The sequence below is a fragment of the Manihot esculenta genome, chromosome 12, assembly GCF_001659605.2.
Source record: "Manihot esculenta cultivar AM560-2 chromosome 12, M.esculenta_v8, whole genome shotgun sequence".
NCBI classification, from domain to species: domain Eukaryota; kingdom Viridiplantae; phylum Streptophyta; class Magnoliopsida; order Malpighiales; family Euphorbiaceae; genus Manihot; species Manihot esculenta.
The window spans coordinates 4,386,059-4,394,209 of NC_035172.2; the positions used below are offsets into that span (position 1 = coordinate 4,386,059).

The 8,151-nt window shown below is 42.8% G+C and overlaps 1 pseudogene; it reads left to right on the plus strand.

Annotated features, from left to right (window-relative positions):
- LOC110627268 overlaps positions 1-7,721 on the plus strand; it is a 32,071-nt pseudogene extending 24,350 nt beyond the window's left edge.
- Positions 7,722-8,151: the final 430 nt, after the last annotated feature.

Here is an 8,151-nt window from a genome sequence, read left to right on the forward strand (position 1 = left end):
TGAAATGCATCACATCACAGCTAATCACATCAAGGATGAACTTGTCACCAATAGCCCTCTACATGGTCCAACTGTGCCAGAACGTAGAATGGGTCCTGGTCTTTCCCTTACATATCATAACATAACAGTGTCCAACTGTGCCAGAACGTAGAATGGGTCCTGGTCTTTCCCTTACATAGTGCCAGCGAACGTAGAATGGGTCCCACTGGTCTTACATTCCGTACCGTACATATCACATCGTCGTATCATAGATCGAGGGCTATGGATCATCCAACATTCATCCACATCAACATTGAAAATATGCAATGCAACATATTCGTGAATTCTAATGCAAGCAACCTAATTCATCACATGGCATTCATGATGCATGAACGTGCTCAAGCTATACGATCAATTTGCTTAAAAAACATAAAGGTTTATTCCATTCACCTCTGGATAGCTCTGACCAGACACTGGGGCAACAGACTCACTGCTGGGGTCCTCGGTTCCTCGGGTCCGAACCTACACAGGTGGACTCAAATGAGGGACCAAACATACATGAACATAACTCTAAACTATTCCCCAAAAACCCCCTAAAACATCATGAAACAATCATAGAAAAACATGCAAGAAAGGGCTGGACAGGGCACTTTCGGTGGCAGGTTCGGCGGCCGAAAGTCCCTCCAGAGCCGAAAGTCAGGCAGGTTCGGCGGCACCTTTGGCGGCCGAAACTCCCAGACAGAGACGAAAGTCTCCTTTCGGGGGCAAGCTTCAGCAGCCGAAGGCTGCCTCCACAAGCATGTTCGGCGGCCGAAAGTTCCTTCGGCTGCCGAACCTAGTTTCTCCCAGAATGGCAGAAACTCAGCTCCCCTATGCATTTATGTCTCCAAAACTATCCAATCATGCACAAACCTATTCTACAACATTCCCAATCATACACAAGCAAACATACAAGTTCCTAGGGGCATCAAACCAACAAAAACCCCAACTACAACACACAAGCAACTCACATTGTTCAAAATCACATCAAAAACCCATAAGCTCAACATAAGCTACACATGCATTTTCTACCCCATGAACTTGCATAAAACATAATGTAAGCTAGAGATCGACTCTTACCTCTTGAAGATCGAGGGTGGAGGCGATCTAACTAGGAGTTGGAAGAGATTTGAGTTCTTGAATCCCAAAGCTCCAAAACTTGCTCAAAACTCGGAAATCTTCAAAACAAGATGAAAACTAGTGAAAAACTTGAAAGATCTGAAGGAAAAGACTCAAGATCGGTGAGGGGTAGCGGAGAACTCACCTTGGCCGGAAATGGGGAAAAAGCTCGCCCGTTTTCGGCTACGGGACCCTTTTATAGTGGCTGGCCAGGCCACGTTTGGGGGCCGAACGTGCCTCCGCATGCATGCCATGTTCGGCGGCCGAACTTGAGGTTCGGCGGCCGAACCTGGACTTTCCTCACCTATGCTTTCGGGAGCCTAAAGGCTCTCCCGAAGGCATGCATGTTCGGCGGCCGAACTTGAGGTTCGGCGGCCGAACCTGAGTTTTCCTTCAAGGTTGTTTTTATGCAAAAACTCATTTCCATTTTATTTTAAACCATGAAATACCTTAAAACATTTTATGAAAACATGATTCTACCCTACTAGAGGCTTCCGACATCCGAGATTCCATCGGACGGTAGGAATTCTGATACTGGAGTCTAGCCGGGTATTACACTTAAGGCTTCTCTGATCAGTTTGGATTATGAACCGCCTGCCAAGTAAATACGGCCTCCATGTACGGATTGCATGAACAATTGCAAACATCTCCTTAGCATAGGTGGACCATGATCGCTTAGTAATTCCCAAGCTCTTGCTCATAAACGCAATGGGTTTATCCTGTTGAGTTAGGACAGCTCCAATGCCATCGTTTGAAGCATCAGTAGTGATGATAAACTCTTCATTAAAGTTGGGCATTGCAAGTGTTGGAGTAGAGGTCATAGCAGCTTTTAATTCTGCAAAAGCAAGTTCTACCTCTTCCGACCAAGAGGACTTTCCCTTCTTAAGCAAATCTGTCAAAGGCCGAGCAATCATCCCATAGTTTCGGACAAATTTTCTGTAATAACCTGTAAGTCCTAAGAAACCACGTAAATCAGAAACATTAGTGGGTTTGGGCCAATCAAGCATTGCCCGAATTTTTCCTTGATCCACCAGAACCCCTTCATGAGAAACAATGTGACCCAAATATTCAATCTGTTTTTGCCCAAATGCACATTTACTGAGCTTGATGAAAAGTGTATGCTGACGCAATATTTCAAAAGCTAATTTAACATGTTCAATATGCATAGACCAAGTGGGGCTATAGATTAAGATATCGTCAAAAAATACTAGCACAAATTTACGTAAATATGGACGAAATATGGAATTCATTAGAGACTGGAAAGTAGAGGGGGCATGTAATACCCGGCTAGACTCCTGTATCGGAATTCCTACCGTCCGGTGGAACCTCGGATGTCGGAAGCCTCTAGTAGGGTAGAAACATGTTTTCATAAAATGTTTTAATGTGTTTTATGTTTTAAGCATGAAAGAAAATGAGTTTTTGCATAAAAATAGCCTTGGAGGAAAACTCAGGTTCGGCCGCCGAATATGCATGCACTTCGGGAGTGCTTTGGGCCCCCGAAGGCATAAGTGAGGAAAGTCCAGGTTCGGCCGCCGAAACTCAAGTTCGGCCGTCGAACATGGCATGCATGCGGAGGCACGTTCGGCTCCCGAATGTGGCCTGGCCAGCCACTATAAAGGGGTCCCTTAGCCGAAATGGGCGAGCTTTCTCCCCATTTTCAGCCAAGGTGAGCTCTCCGCCATCCCTCACCAATCTTGAGTTTCTTCCTTCAGATCTTTCAAGATTTTCATGAGTTTTCACTTTGTTTTGAAGTTTTGAGCATTTGAGCGAGTTTTGGAGCTTTGAGGTTCAAAGAAACTCAACCCCTCCCATCTCTGAGTTTAGGTCGTCTCTCTCTCGATCTTCAAGAGGTAAGAGCTGACCTTAAGCTCATTGCATGTTTTAAGTAAGTTTTAAGTAGATCTATGGGATAGAAATGCATGTTAGGTTATTGTTACGTTTATCGGTATATGTTGTGTTTATGATCAATGTGGATGTTTGATGTGTTGTAGATGGGGGTTTAAGTTAGTTGAAGCCCCTAGGAACTTGTATGCTTGAGTATGCATGTTGTAGAATAGGAAAAATGCATGTTTGGAAGGTTTGGGAGGCATTGGTGCATGAGGAGCTTAAGTTTCTGCCCTTTGGCAGAAACCAGGTTCGGCAGCCGAAGGACTTTCGACTGCCGAACATGGCTGGGAGGCAAGCCTTTCGGCTGCCGAAGCCTGCCCCCGAAAAGAGACTTTCGTCTCTGGAGGGCACTTTCGGCCGCCGAAGGTGCCGCCGAACCTGCCTGACTTTCGGCTCTGGAGGGACTTTCGGCCGCCGAAGGTGCCGCCGAAAGTGCCCTGTGCAGTCCTCCTTTGCATGTTTTTCCATGATGTTTTGAGGTGTTTTAAGGGGGTTTTTGGGGAGTATTTTAGAGTCATGTTCTAGTATGTTTAGTCCCTCATTTGAGTCCACCTGTGTAGGTTCGGACCCGAGGAACCGAGGACCCCAGCAGTGAGTTCAGCTGCTTCGGTATTGTCAGAGTCAGCCAGAGGTGAGTGGAACTAAACTTAATCCTTTAAATTGAGAAATTAAATGTTTATCATGTTTCATGCATCATGAGTATGCAATAGGATGATTGCATTAGATTTCACGACTATGTTGCATTGCATTCTTTATTGTTGATGTGGGTGAATGTTGGATGACCCAATTAGTCCCTAAGGAAAGACCAGGACCCCATTCTACGGCCTGGCACGGAAATGAAAGACCAGGACCCCATTCTACGGCCTGGCACGAATATGGGACTTGAAGACCAGGAGCCCAGAGGAGGCCCTGGGGCAATGGTAAGTAATGTATGATATGACAGGAAGACCAGGACCCCATGCTACGGCCTGGCACAAATGATGCTGGAACTATTTGGTGACAAGTTCACCCAACCCTTATGTGAATTGTCTGTGTTATGATGCATTTCATTGGAGCATGTTGTTAATATGTTTTTATGGTTCTACTCACTAGGCTTTTAGCTCACCCCTCTCCCTTTAACCCCCAGGCTTGCAGGTACAGGATAGAGCAGGAAGTCGGATAGAGTAAAGTCACGGTTATGTAATAGCTAGCAATGGACATGATTAAATTGTAATGTAATGATGATGTATTGAGGATTAGAAATTGTGCTTGACCGAGTTTGTATAGTAATCCCTTTTGATACATGATCTATAGAATGTTTTATGATGTTTATGTTCAACCAAGCTTAATCCATGTATGTTATGATACCCCATTGGAGCATATTGATGAGGGCTCCAGTGTGTGGTTTATGTTATGTTATGAGTATGCACAGGTTGAGCTTGGTTTATGGGAAGGAAAAATTTACAGGTTTATGAGTATGTATGATCATGTGTGGGATTTGACAGGTTCACAGGATATATGTCAGGCTTGCTACGGGTCTCGGCGGCCTTAAGCCGATCTAGATCCTAGCACCGGTAACGGTCCGATTTTCGGGTCTTTACAGGGCATTACACAAGCCAAAAGGCATGACTAGATACTCGTAATGACCATTATAGGTTCGGAAAGCTGTTTTATGAATGTCAGCTAGATGGATTCGTACCTGATGGAACCCTGCCCGAAGGTCAATTTTAGTAAAGAAGGCAGCCCTATGGAGTTCATCTAACATATCGTCCACTGTGGGAATGGGAAATCTGTCTTTGACAGTGACGCTATTTAAAGCTCTATAATCAGTACAGAATCGCCAAGACTCATCTTTTTTCTTTACTAGTAAAACAGGAGAAGAAAAAGGACTTGTGCTAATTTGGATTTGCCCCAATTTTAGCATATCATGAACTTGTTTTTCAATTTCAGCTTTTTGAAAATATGCGTACCTGTATGGGCGGACATTAACAGGATCTGACCCTTCTTTCAAGATAATGCGGTGGTTAATTTCCCTTTCTGGAGGTAACTCAGTCGGCTGTTAGTAGATATCAGCATACTGGTTGAGTAATTGCAGCATATCCGGATGGATTTCTTCTGGTGGTGATTCCTGCTGTAATTGGAAACAAGCCGCAAATATAGAGCTCCCATGTCTCAGCTCCTTCGCCATCTCCTTTGAGGAACATGATTGAATGGGTTTACTGTTAATCCCCTTAAGAATGCGAAGCTGACCATCCCAGTGAAATTTCATAGTTAAATTCTTCCAGTTGCAATTCACATCTCCCAGTTCTTTAAGCCACTGAACGCCCAACACCATGTCCAAACCCATTAGAGGCAAAGAATATAATGTAACAGCAAAGGATACACCTTGCACCAGAAGGGGCACATGCTCAAATTTTCCACTGCATTGCAAATGTCCTCCATTAGCAACTCTCACGTTACTTGGCTTTATCTGTGTTGCGGGTAATTTGAGGATTTCTGCGAACTTGTCACTGACAAACTTATGGGTAGAGCCACTGTCTACAAGAGCAATCACCTCCATCGTCCCAATTTTTATCAGAACTCTCATGGTTTGAGCAGCGGACCATCCTGTGAGCGCGTGAAGGGAAATTTCAAGATCATCCTCATCCTCCGCATCGTCCTCGTCAATGCCACCAGCCAATAAGAGCAGCTGCGGCTTGACACACCTGTGCCCAGGAGTGAATTTTGCATCACAGTTAAAACAAAGCCCAGCAGATCATCGTTTCTGCATCTCTTCCCATGAAAGACGCTTAACTGGTGTTGCCGCCTTATCTTTTGTTGGTGAAAGTGGGTTTGTCGGATTGAATGTTCGAACTGCCTTTTTCTACCTCTGCAATTGCTCATCCACATCCTAGCATAATTGATGGCCTCGTTCAGCATTTTAGGCTTAAACATTCTAATACTGTCTGAAATTTCTGTTTTAAGACCGCTCATGAATGTCCCTACTAGGGCCTTCTGGGTCCACCCCTTCACCTTATTCCCTAACCGTTCAAACTCGCGTTGGTAATCTCTCAGTGGTCCCACTTATCGAATTTTGGATAGGGATTCGTCAAAGTCCTCACATTCTGTAGGTCCAAAATGCGACCACAGTTCATCGACAAAGATTTCCCAAGAAATCTCTTTGCCTTCTTCATGATATGTACGCTTAAGCCATATCCACCACTGATTTGCTTCCCCCTGAAGATGATAAGAAGCTAAATATACCTTTTCAGAATCGTCAGTTTTCTAGTACTCGAAAAACTGATCGACTTTAGTCACCCACTCTGTTGGGTCGTCGCCTGAAAATCTGGGGAATTCAATTTTTGCGAGTTTGGAAGCAAAGATAGGCTTTCCTCCCTCTGTTGAATCCTCCTTAGTGGATCGACTTTGGCTTTGATCTCCCACACTGCTAGTACCATCCTTGTTAGAAACTGTTATCTCAGAGAATTTGGTGATAGCCGCTTCAATCTGTTGTAATTTGGCATTAAGTCCATGGTCCATATGACTAACAGAGTTTTGAAGCTGACCAACGATGTTTTGAAGTTGGCCAACCGCAGCCTCCAGATTCTCAATACGTTCTTAGTTTGTTGCCATTAGAAAGGGAAAAGAAGAGAAGAAAAGAAGGAAAAAGGTCCCAGTCAAAGCTTAAAAAGATTAAAGAAAGAAATTGGAAATAAAATGAGTTTTCTGTAATTTATTGATAATCTTAGCAGCAGGTACATTAAAAATTAAATAGGAATAGAATGCAACAGCAAGTCCTATTTCCAAGCGACTAACATAAAATATTCCCAAAAGAATAGCTAAGAGTAAGCTTAGTCAGTTAAGATAACAAGCTGACTTATTCTACCAAAATATGACTTATTAAAAAATATGCAACATAGCAGCAGAGAAAAAATAATTAATTCAGCAGCAATTGTCAACTGCAAAAGTCAACCAAAATACTTCTTGTTTGAAACAGGTACTCTTTTGGATCTTCGAGTCTTATCACTTGCCATGCTATATATCTTAAAGGAATGTTCGATTAGAAGAATAACAGCTTTTCATACTATTAACAGTTGAATTAAATTGTGCAGACTCTTATTCTCGCTGGGTCTGATACAACATCCATCACCATGACATGGATGTTGGCCAATTTGCTCAACAACAGGAGAGAATTGGAGCTTGCCCAAGAGGAAATAGATCAGAAAATTGGGAGGGACAGACCTGTAGAGGAATCCGACGTCGAAAACTTAGTGTACCTCATAGCAATCATGAAAGAAACACTGAGATTATACCCAGCAGGGCCCTTGGCAGTTCCTCGCGAAGCAATGGAAGATTGCACCCTTTCCGGATACCATATTCCGAAGGGCACTCGTCTTTTGACTAACTTGTGGAAGTTGCACCGTGACCCGAGTGTATGGCCGAATCCTGAGGAATTCAAGCCCGATAGGTTTCTGACAACTCACGCAGAAGTAGATGTTTTGGGTCAGAATTTCGAGCTCGTACCATTCGGTTCAGGGAGAAGGTCCTGTCCAGGCCTCAACTTTGCTATGCAAGTGATACTACTTGGAATGGCTCGGTTGCTTCAAGGATTTAATTTCACAACACCAAACAATGAGCCTGTGGACATGACTGAAAGCTTACACATGTCCTTGTCTTTGGAAACTCCTCTGGAAGTTATGGTCAGCCCTCGTCTGGCTCCTGAACTTTACCAATATTAAGCTAGAAGATGACTATTCAATAATACAGTTTAGGGTGTTTTGGGTAATAATGGATGAATATATACCAATAGCGATAGCTATTATTAATGGCTAATAATCGGAAGTAATTACAGCTAAAACATATGATAGATTGGCGATATCTACCGGTGTATAGAATCGTTCAAGTAATAAATAGAGAATAGAGTCTTTTATGCGACTGAAAATTAAATATCAAACTATTTATAAATTTAATTATTATTAAATTATCAATTATGAATGATGATTGTATATTTAAAATAAAATAGGAAAATAAAATTGAACACCTAAGATAGAATTTATGAAATAATTAATAGTACGTACTAGATACCTTGATTTCACTTAGATCTGATTCAATTAATTAATTTAGTTAACAATCCAATTTTAATTACTAAATTTAGAGCAAATAATTCTA